The sequence below is a fragment of the Macaca nemestrina genome, chromosome 7 (assembly GCF_043159975.1).
Source record: "Macaca nemestrina isolate mMacNem1 chromosome 7, mMacNem.hap1, whole genome shotgun sequence".
In the NCBI taxonomy this organism is placed as follows: Eukaryota; Metazoa; Chordata; class Mammalia; order Primates; family Cercopithecidae; genus Macaca; species Macaca nemestrina.
Window position 1 is genome coordinate 122717283 of NC_092131.1, and position 12165 is coordinate 122729447.

Here is a 12165-nt window from a genome sequence, read left to right on the forward strand (position 1 = left end):
TGCATGAATCTTTGTGTGGATGTGTGGTTTCATTTCTCATCCACTCTCATACCTGAGAGTGGATTTACCAGGTCACAGAATAGGTGTCTGTGTTACTGCTGCATGAGGTCTTGCCTCACTGACAAGCAAGCAAGCTGTTCTACAGTGGACATCAGCTGGGTGTCCTCTAACTCTCCTCAATTCTGACTCTGCCTGCCTGGAGATAGCCTCAGACCCCACAGGTCAGTATCACAAGACTTTACATGCCCTCCCACTTTAGATCCCAATCACAACCTGTGCCTCTGGCCTGCTATGAATTGGGGTTTCCACAATCCCCTCCTTGGGTTCAATTAATTTGCTAGAGAGCTCACAGAACTCTGGAAACACTTTAGTTATGTTTACCGGTTTATTATACAGGCTGTTACAAAAAATGCAGATGAACAGCCAGGTGGAAGAGATGCACGGGGCGAGGCCTGTGGGAAGGGGACGCGGAGCTTCCATGCCCTCCCTGCATGCACCACTCCAGGAACCTCCACGTGTTCAGCTCTCTGGAAGCTCCTCTGCACCCTGTCCATTTGAGCTGTTATGGAGGCTTAATTACATAGGTATGATGGATTACATCATTGGCCTCAGTGATTAACTCAATCTCCAGCCCTTCTCTCCTCCACCAGGGTGGTCAGGGAGGCAGGGCTGGGAGTTCCTCTTTTTTTTTTTTTTTTGAGACAGAGTCTTGTTCTGTTGCCCAGACTTGAGTGCAGTGGCTCAATCATAGTTATTGCAACCTCAAACTCCCAGGCTCAAGTGATCCTCCTGCCTCAGCCTCCTGAGCAGCTGGGACTAGAGGTGCATGCCACCATACACAGCCAATTTTTTACTTTTAGTAGAGACAAGGTCTCACTCACTACATTGCCCAGGCTGGTCTTGAACTCCTGTGCTCAAGCAATCCTCCCACCTCAGCCTCCCAAAATGCTGGGATTATAGGAATGGGCCACCACACTGGCCGAGTTCCAATTCTTTTTTTTTTTTTTTTTTTTTTGAGACTGAGTCTGGCTCTGTCGCCCAGGCTGGAGTGCAGTGGCCGGATCTCAGCTCACTGCAAGCTCCGCCTCCCGGGTTTACGCCATTCTCCTGCCTCAGCCTCCGGAGTAGCTGGGACCACAGGCGCCCGCCACCTTGCCCGGCTAGTTTTTTGTATTTTTTAGTAGAGACGGGGTTTCACCGTGTTAGCCAGGATGGTCTCGATCTCCTGACCTTGTGATCCGCCCGTCTCAGCCTCCCAAAGTGCTGGGATTACAGGCTTGAGCCACCGTGCCCGGCTGAGTTCCAATTCTTTAATCACACGGTTGGTTCCCCGGGCAACCAGTTCTCATCTTGAGGCTATTCAGGAGCCCACCAGGAGTCACCTTATTAGAACAAAAGATGGTCCTATCACCCAGGACATTCCCAGGGATATAGGAACTCTGTGTTAGAAATCTGGGTCAAAGACTAAATATTAGAACAAAAGATCCTCCTAGCACTCCTGTTTTCCTAAGGAAATTACAAGAGTTTTAGTAGTTCTGTGCCAGGAACTGGGGGCAGAAACCAATATGTGTATTTCTTCTTATTTCACAACTGCTAAGCAGTTTTTCAAAATGGTTATTGCATTGTATACAATGGAATATGTATGCAATGTAGATGAGTTCCAGTTGCTCTGAATATTTGGCAGCACTATAGAGTATCTTTTATTTATTTATTTATCGAGATTATTTATTAAGACAAGGCCTCATTCTGTCACCCAGGCTGGGATGCCTCCATCTCCCAGGCTTAAGTTATCCTCCCACCTCAGCCTCTCAAGTAACTGGGAACACAGGTGCATGCCACCATGCCTGGATAATTGTTTTTTTTAGAGATGGGATCTTGCTATGTTGCCCAGGCTGGTCTTGAACTACTGGGCTAGTGTAATCCTCCTGCCTCAGCCTCTCAAGTAACTGGGACCACAGGTGCATGCCGCCATGCCTGGATAATTTGTTTTTTCTTTTTTTTGAGAATGAGTCTTGCTTTGTCACCCAGGCTGGAGTGCCATGGTGCGATCTTGGCTCACTGCAACTTCTGCCTGGGTTCAAGCAGTTCTCGTGCCTCAGCCTCCTGAGTAGTTGAGATTACAGGCGTGTACCACCAAGCCTGGCTAATTTTTGTATTTTTAATAGAGACAGGGTTTCACCATGTTGGCCAGGCTGGTCTTAAACTCCTGACCTCAAGTGACCTGCCTGCCTCAGCCTCCCAAAGTGTTGGAATTACAGGCGTGAGCCATCACACCTGGCCTTTTTTTTTTTTTTTTTTTTTTTTTTACAGATGGGGTCTCCCTGTGTTGCCCAGGCTGGTCTTGAACTCCTGGGCTTGTGCAATCCTCCTGCCTCGGCCTCCCAAAATGCTGGGATTACAGGTGTGAGCCACTGGACCAGGTCATCTGTCTTTAATTCTGCCCGTTTCTGGTGAATGTGTAGTCATATCTCATGTTTTTAAATTTGCATTTTCCTAGGAACCAACAATGTTGAGTATCTTTTTGCGCACTTATTGTTTCAAACAGTGATTCGGAGTGTGTCAAGGACCCGGTTAATCATGGAATGAGGTTCCCTAAAGACAAAACACCTCAGGCCAGGCATAGTGGCTCACACCTATAATCTCAGCACTTTGGGAGGCCAAGGCAGGAGGATTGCTTGAGGCTAGGACTTCAAGACCAGCCTGGGCAACATAGTAAGACCCTGCCTCTACCAAAAAAAAAAAAAAAAAGACAAAACACCTCCAAACTGAAATTTGCATTTGTAGGCTTTCTCTTCCTATTCCTTTCACAGCTTTTTGTTGGTCATGGGTTGCGTTGGTGATTGAGAGGGCTGGGCAAATCGTCCTGGTGTATTTGAGGGCTTAACATGGAAACCTTGGTGGGACATTACAGCTTTGAGCCACCTTGGACTCCACATGGCTCCTTTCCATGAGGCTTCTGGGCAATTCCATTTCCCAGGCGCTCTGACTTCTCCCTGTGGCTGTAGAAACCCAGGACAGCTGTGGCCACTCAGCAGGTGCATGGGTGGGTGGGGGCACTGGCAGAATGGGCAGGATCCCAGGCCCAATAACACAGTATAGTGAGATAATAGAAAACATTGTTATTTTTGACTGTCCAGAACCAACGCTCTTTCTCAACAGGCCCTCAGAAAATTGTCTCTTTGTCAGTATTGACAACCACTGCTTTAACTCACTTATATGTGGAATCTTAAAAAGTCATACTCATAGCAGAGAGTAGAATGGTGGTTGCCGGAGTGAGGGGTGGGGGGCGGGAAAGGGGAGATGTTGGTCAAAGGGTACAAAGCTTCAGCTGTAAGAGGAATAAGTTTTGGGGATCTAAGGAACAGAATGGTGACTATAGTTAATAATAGCGTGTTGCATACTTGAAATTTGCTAAGAGTAGATCTTAAGTGTCCTCACCACACACACACACAAAGTAACTATGTGAGGGGATGGATGTGTTCATTAGCTTGATTGTGGCGATCACTTTACAGTGTATACATATATCAAATTATCACATTGTACACCTTAAATATATATACATTTTTTTGTCAATTCTACTGCAATAAAACCAGAAGAAAAGGGAAATTATCTCTCCTGGGGAGGGAGAGGGGTAAGCCCAGCCACAGGAAATGCCTGCCTCCCATGACAAGGTTCAGGGACCAGATCCAGCCTCTCCTGGTCCTGGTGCAGCCAGGGATGAGGGCATGATCTGGGGATTCCTAACAAGATAGATGCGTTCTTATAGAACACTGAATCCCGAGAGAGTGACACCAAGAGGAATTGGAGGAGCCAAGAGGAATTGAAGGCGATTCTTGGCAGCTGTGGTGGGGCTGGGGGTGACAGGTGGGCCCTGCCTGGCCGACGAGGTGGTCACCATGTGTATTGCTTCCTGCTTCCTGACTCCCTGGAGCTCCCTCAAAACTGCTCAATCTCAAGCCTGGTGCCCCAACCTCCCGTCGATTCTGCGAGTCCTCCAACAGCCTTTCTGTTAGGTATGGCTAGGTGGCTGAATTCTGGCCAATGGAAAGAAAAGGAACAGTACGGACACCCTTCAGGTCTGCAGAATCCTCTGCATGCTCTCTTCCCCCACCTGCTAGCTGCATGTTGGCTGGTCACCTAGGAAGCCAGGCATTGAATGGGTGGGGCCACCCTTGGCCTGGGTCCTGTACTGAGTGACTGTGATCCAGAGCTGCCTCCATCCCCTCTACCCAGCAGGAACCACTGTGTTGGGCTTTATGTGAGCAAGAAATACATTTGTGTTGTATAAAGCGACTGTTATTTGGAGATTTTCCTAGTACAGCAGCCAATTCTGCCTTAACTAATGTAGCTAGCCAGAGCCAGTTTCTGTTGCCTGCAACCAAACACCCTGGCTGATCAAATATACCTGGTGATCACATATATAAATCTGAAGGATATACACAAAAATGTTAACAATAGCGATCTCCAGATGATGAAATGATGAGTGAGTCTTCTTTTCTTTTTCTTTTCTTTTGAAACAGGTCTTGGTCTGTCCCCCTGGCTGGAGTGCAGTGGTGCGGTCATGGCTTACTGCAGCCTCAATCTCCCAGACTCAAGTGATCCTATCGCCTCAGCTTCCCTAGTAGCTGGAACTGAAGTCTTGCTTCACCCTACCTAGCTAATTTTTAAAAAATTTTTTTGTAGAGACAGCGTCTTGCCATGTTGCCCAGGCTGGTCTCGAACTCCTGGACTCATACTACCCTCCCACCTTGGCTTCTCAAAGTATTGAGATTACAAGCGTGAATCATTGCACCTGGCCAGTCTTACTTTCTTTCTCTTTTTTTTTCATGAGATGGAGTCTTGCTCTGTCGCCCAGTCTGGAGTGCAATGGCACAATCTTGGCTCACTGCAACCTCTGCTTCCCCAGTTCAAGTGATTCTCTTGCCTCAGCCTCCCGAGTAGCTGGGATTATAGGCACACACCACCACACCTAGCTAATTTTTGTATTTTTAGTAGAAGTGGGGTTTCGCCATGTTGGCCAGGCTGGTCTCGAACTCCTGCTCTCAGGTGATCCACCCACCTCAGCCTCCCAAAGTGCTGGGATTACAGGCATGAGCCACCACACCCAGCCTTATTTCTTATTTTGCTTTTCTATGCGTTTCAATTTTTTTTTTTTTTTTTTTTTTTTTTTTTGCAGGAACATATGTGCCTTATATAGTTAGAAAAGAAAACCATTTAAAATAAGCAGATTTGGATTCTCTGAAAACAAATCAGAGATGAAGAAACACTAGCCTCCACACAAAAGACCAGAAAATCCAGAGAGCCCATTGGATTTGCAAAAGCATGGCCCATGGCCCCTGGGTCTTCTCCGAGCGACTTGGCTTCAACTCCAGCAGTTTATCCAGCTGTTTCTCACGTGTCAAGATCCTTACCCATTTCCCATGTCCTCTCATACTGAGCTGAGTGCAGTGTGAAAGGCTGGACCTCCATTCAGCTCAGCAAGGCTCTCCCGGCACCTGCTGTTCATGCGAGGCAGTGGGAAACCACATGGGAGGGATGACAGGCCCCCAGGGCATTAGCCCAGGCCCCTCGCCAGGGGGCCATAGAGCAGCCCCCTCATGCTGCAATCCCTCCCCAACCCCCACTCTCTGGGCCTCATGGGCAGGGGCAGGCCTGAGGCCCCCCGCAGTCAGGTGAGGCTCTCAGGATACGGTCCCTGTGACCTGTAAAGGTGGGGTCTGCTTTCCCGGGGCTCCCTGCTTCCAACAGCTGGGGGCACTTTTCACTTCATCTTCCCATCCGCCCAGTAGGGTGGGCTTGGCCGCCTGCACTTTACTAGTAACAGAAGGAAGAGTGCGGGAGGTGCACTAACTTGCCCAAGTTCACCAACAACTAAAATGGGGACCTTGCCAGAATTCTAACCTGGACTGAGTGCTCCCAAGCCCACCATGTTCTTTCCAGTCCACCACACACCTGTCTCTGAGGCCAAGGTCAGATAATTGGGCCATTAGTAATGGAGCCAAATCATCGCATGACCACTCTAACAAGGAAGCAGGAAAACGTCTCCAGTTCCAACAAAGTCCTGGGCTCTCTCTCTTTCTGTCTTTCTCTTTAAAATAAGGACTCAGGTTAGCTACAGTTCCAGCATTCTGCTGAATTTCTGCAAAAATCATATAACTCACATATACACCCTTCCAATTCATGGATAGAGGAAACTGAGACCCAAAAACGGGCCACAACTTGCCCAGTGTGCACAGCATCATAGTCCAGGCACATTAAGGCTAGAACCTGGGCCTTCTAACACTAAGCCAATGCCTCCTACATCACATAGCCACCAAAATAACCCCTAACACTGTAGTACATTCATTAGTGATTTAAAAAATAAACATCACAATATAAGGTACCCAAAGAAAATGCACAATCCATATGTGTGTTGTACAATAAATTATTACAAAGCAGACACTCCTATTTAACCCCTGCCCTGAATCAGAAAGAAAACATTGCCAGCACTCCAGAAGGCCCCGTGCCATCTCCCAATCACTATGCCCTCCACCACCGCAGGGGAACCCTATCCCGACTTCCAGCATGCAGATTCATTTTGCCTCTTTGTGAACAATAAGTACACGGAGCCATGTAATAGATCTTTTGTATCTGGCTTCATTGGTTCAATATCAAGTTGGTGAGAATTATCAATGTTGCTGGGTTTCACGATGGCTCATTCATTCTCATTGCTGTTCAGCGTTCCCTTGTAGGAACATATCACACTTTAGCCACCCGTTCTCCTCTTGGTGGACGTTGGGGTTGCTTCTAGTTTGAGGCTATTATGGCTCTGCCACAAACATTCTGGGGTGTATATTTTAGCACATGTATGTTTATACTTCTCTTGGATATACTCTTGGGAGTGGAACTGGGGTATGGGCTGGGGGTGGTGCCTCTTACCTTCTCCCAGCACACTCCTCCCACCAGTGGAGAATCCTGCTTGGTGCTCTGAGAAACCCCAGGTGGCCCCCCACCCCTCACTCCTACGAGACCCTCAGGCAGCCCTGCTGAGAAGGGGCAGTGGACAGCCATAGCATAAATTTGCTGTAGCCACGTGGCTGCTGGGCTGGCTCTGGCACAGCTGTTGAAAAGTGCTCGCCTCTGAGCCCTTCAGATAAGTCTTTTCTCAATTATAAACAAAAGCTCTGCAGCTGCTGGTTAGGAACTGCTTCTGTTCAGGCTGCCAGTTAGTGATAATCTGCTCATCCTGCACCGTCCTCTATCCAGCGTGGCAGTTGGAGTGGCCTCCAATGATGCTATAGTCCCACCCAAGGCAGGGGCTGCACCTCTCTTTTGCACTATCTCCCCTTGGCCTAGCATGGTCCTGGCATGTAGAAAGCTTGGTAAATATTTGAATCCAACTTTCTAAAATGCCAGTCGTACAATGTTGCTTGAAGCCCCATTGCCCACATGGTGCTCAGGTAAAAGTGCTGTGTTAATTTCCTGTAACTGCTCTAGCAAATGACCACACTTAGTGGTTTGAAACAACACACACTTATCACACAGGTCAGAAATCCAAAGCAAGTCTCATTGAGCTAAAAATCAAGGTGTTCACAGGGCTGTGTTCCTCCTGTAGGATCTAGGGGATAGATAATCTGTCTCCTTGCTTTTTCAGCTTCTAGAAGCCACCTGCATTCCTTGGCTTATGGCCTCCTCCCTCCCTCCCTCCCTTCCTTCCTTCCTTCCTTCCTTCCTTCCTTTCTTCCTTCCCTTCTTCCTTCCTTCCCTCCCTCCCTCCCTCCCTTTGAGGTGGAGTCTCGCTCTGTCACCCAGGTTGGAGTGCAGTGATGTGGTCTAGTCTCACTGAAACCTCTGCCTCCCAACTTCAAGTGATTCTCCTGTCTCAGCCTCCCAAGTAGCCGAGATTACAGGCGTGCATCACCACACCCAGCTAATTTTCTTTGTATTTTTAGTAGAGACAGGGTTTCACCATGTTGGTCAGGCTGGTCTCGAACTCCTGACCTCAAATGATGTGCCTACCTCAGCCTCCAAAGTGCTGGGATTAGAGGCGTGAGCCACCGTGCCCAGTCACTCTTCTCCATCTTTAAAGTCAGCAATGTGGCATCTCCAAGTCTCCCTCTCTAACTCTGTGTTCATTGTCACATCTTCTCTCACTCTGAGCCTCCTGCCTCTGTTTTGTAAGGACTCTAGTGATTACCTTGTGCCCCACTGACAATCTAGGATACTCTTCCCGTATCAAAATCTTTAATCATACCTGCAAAATCTCTTTTGACACATAAGCTAACACATGCTCGAGTTTCTTCTTTTCCTTTCTTTCTCTTTTTTTTTTTTTTTTTTTTTTTTTTTTGAGACAGGGTCTCACTCTATCACCCAGGCTGGAGTGCAGTGGGGTGATCGTGGCTCAAGCGATCCTCCCACCTCACCCTTCCAAATACCCAGGACTACAGGTGCGCGCTATCACACCCAGCTCATTTTCTTTTCAAATTTTTTTGTTAAGACGGGGTCTCACTATATTTCCCCGCCTGGTCTTTAATTCCTGGGCTCAATCAATCTTCCCACCCTGGCCTCCCAAAGTGCTGGGATTACAGGTGTGAGCCACTGCACCCAGCCAAACATGGACATCTTTGGGGCCATAATTCTGCCTACCACAAGCCCCAAACTTTAGCCTGGCAGCAAGGCCTCAAGCCTATGAAACTGTGTTTCCCTCCACTCAATCCAGGTCTACACCCTCCTCTCCTGGCCTGGCACTGTCCTCCTTAGTCACTCTATGTGCCTTGCACTTTTCTACCTTTTCTCCTGAGTCCGCAGAGAGGGCTGATCAAAGCTAGAATTATCATGGCCCAAAACTCAGTGCCTTCAGTCTTGGCACCACTGACAAGTCACCTTCACCAGGAAGCCACTCCCAATCCTGCTGGTGAGAGTGGCCTCTTCTCAGTCCCACACACGGCTGGTGGCTCTGACAGGTGGTGTTGCTTGGGTGCAAAGCCTGGCTCTGTCATTTGCTGCCCCTGTGGCCACCTTAGGCAAGTTAATATCTGTGTGTCTTAGTGTCCTGGTCTATAAAAAATGATAATAGTAGTTTTGATAAGGTTGCGTGAGGATTGAATGAGAGAATGTGTATAAAATGCTTTAGCACAGAGCCTGGGACACAAGAAAAACTTGATATACAAAACAGTATTGTTTCATTCGCTGTTGATGTCTAAGGCTCACTTCCTAGCTGGAGTTCCTAGTAACTGCTTATAAGTACACCTGTATTATTCATCCCTGTGCCCCCAAGGTGTTCCCTGCAAATCATAGGTGCTTGTTAATTTGTGTTGGAGGGATGGAGGGATGGATGCATGGTCACATTTATTTTCATGCTCATCTATCTGAGTGTGGTCAGACCACGAGGTCAGCAGAGAAGCCAGGCTCCTGTGGCCCCAAGCTGAGCAGAAGTGGCAGTTTAGCTGAGAGTAGCAGGCAGTGAGGGAGTCTCCATGGACTATGTGAGGAAGTTGGGGGATGCAGGGATGTCTAGAAAGGCTTCCCAGAGGAGATAAATGTGGGAAGTTGGAGTGGGAGGAGGCAGTGGGGCGTCTGCCATCTCTACCTGGGCCTAGCCCTCAAAAGTAGCAACTCAAGGGCTCTCCCCACCCCCTCTCTCTCTCTGTGTCGCTCTCTTCAGCCTCCATGGCCCTGCAGTGTGAATGCTCTTTAACCGAGGTGGTGAGGCCCTGAAGGACGTCAGTTAGAGATGCTGATGGTTCCTGGGGATGGGACGACTCTTCTTGCCAAGGACCCTCCTGAGTCCGCAGAGAGGGCTGATCAAAGCTGACCCCAGCTGTTCCCAAGCAGCCAGGATGGCCGCTCTTCTCCCACCTGTGATAAGGGTTTTGCTCTACCTTCCTGGGAGTGGGGGCAGGGTCTGTCTGGGTTCTGCCTGAGAGAGACCCTCATAAAGAATGAAGCTCCCAAAGTCCTACCAGGCAAGGGTGGTCTATTGAAGTGATCAGATTCCTGTTTGGGAAAAGGGAAAAAAAAAAAAAAAAAAGCTTTTTTAGAGCCTTGGGTAACATGACAGAAAAGAGCACGAATTCATTCAGCTGTAACTGTGCCCTGCACAATGAGTTCCTCTGGGCTTCTTGAGAACAAGCAGAGAAAGCCCCATTCCCACGGTCAATGCAACCACCATGCACTCATCACCCTACGGCTGCACAGCCCTCCTCTGAGCTCCTGCCCCACCCTTGGCCCTGGAGGTAGAGGCCTGGGTCAGAGATCAGCCTGTGTAGGTTCTGAAACTGACTTACTATGGGACATTGGCATGCCCCAGCCCTCTCAGTGTCCCTATTTGCACAATGGAGGGTTATAATAATGCCTCCTGGCAGGACTGTCATGAAGCACACATGAAGCCTTGGAGGTGAATGTCTGGCATGGCTCTGGACACCAGTGTCACCTCCTTCCCCTCTCCTCCTTTGTTTTGAAAGTCCAGGAAGCAGCTCTCACACCTGAGTGCAAACTCACCTGGACACTCCTTTCTTCCCAGCAATTGCCCTCTGGACATCAACAAGGAGGGTGAGGGGAACACTCAGCTAGAATCTCAGAGGGCCCCATCCTGGCTCAGCTGAAGATGCTCCCCTAGCCTCCCATTTCCTGGCCTTAGAAGTCTGTCATTAAGACATGGGGTTTGAGCAGGGGATCAAGTTCTTCATGTTTGGCTGTTCAGCCCCTCAGTGAGCAGCACTGATCCACCCCAGCCTGTGCTGGCCCTGGCTTCTGGCTGTCTGGGCCATTTGCCAGGACTCCTGGGCCTTGGCTCCCCATTTCTAGCCACATCCGCTGCCCCAGGCAGAGGCTGGAGGGGTCCCCAGACTCAGAAAAGATACTGCTTTCTGAGGTTCCTGATGTTGGGTGTCTGTGCCAGAGGAAGCTATTCCCAGGTGTTCCCAGGCCAGCTCTCAGGCGCTGAGAAAGGAATTTGTATATCTCCTCCCCCTGCCACACCTCCTCTGTCCCTGTCTAATCCACAAGCCCTCTCCCTCGCCCTGGCCAAGTTATTTCCTCTCTCAGGGCCCCAGTTTTCTCATGTGTAAAAGGAAGGCAGAAGGCTAGAATTGTCTCTAAGCCCTTCCAGGTGTGATATTCACAGATCCCATCTGGGCTAAGTGCTCACTGGGTTTGTGTTCAATCAATGTAGTCATTTACAGGTGAGGAGACTGGGCTTCTGAGATGTGGAGGCCTCCCCCAGGGTCATGCAAGCTGGAACCAAGTCCTGTTGACTCTCAATCCAGTGTTCCTTCCCCAGCCTCAGGCCACTGCCCCAAGGTCAGGGGCAGCCAGCATGGGAGGTGCAGCCTGGGTAGCTGCGTGGCTCTGTCATTGATGAGAACCCTGGAGAAAGTCATTCAAATCTCCATTTTTTTCCCGATGAGCTGCCTCTGTCCCGATGTCCAGAACATTCTCAGGCCCCAGGGTACTAAAAACAGTGAACACTTTTTTTTTTCTTTTCTTTCTTTTCTTTTTTTTTTTTTGAAATGGGGTCTTACTCTGTCATCCAGGCTGAGTGCAGTGGCACAATCTCAGCTCACTGCAGCCTAAAACTCCCAGGCTCAAGCAATCTTTTCTCTTTCAACCTCCTGAGTAGCTGGGATTATTGGCACATGAAACCATGCCCAACTAATTTTTTTTTTTTTTTTTTTTTTTTTTTTTTTTTTTTTTTTGGTAGAGGCGAGGTCTCACTATGCTGCCTAGGCTGGTCTCAAGTTCCTGGACTCAAGGAAGTGCCAGGCCTCCCAAAGTGCCAGGATTACAGGTGTGAGCTACTGCACCCGACAATGAATTCTAACTTAATGCTTACCTACTGCTCTAAGTGCCTTCAGTAGACTTAACTCACTGCAACCTCATGAGCTAGGAATCATTATGACTCCATTTTACAAATGAGAAAACTAAAGCACAGAGAGGTTAAGTCATGTATCCAAGGTCAAACAGCTTCTAAGCATCTATCTCATCCCAGATGCTCTAGAAAACAGAGCCCAAGGCAAAGCTTATGTCCTAAGGCTTTACTGGAAGTGGAATTCTAGGGCACAAGAGTCAGGAAAAAAAAAAAGGAAATGAGGCAGAAAAGGAAGGAAAGCAAATAGAAGCTAGTTGCATTTCTGAGCTGTTCACAGTTGCACAAGGAAACATAGCTCTTTTCTATGTCATGTAGGT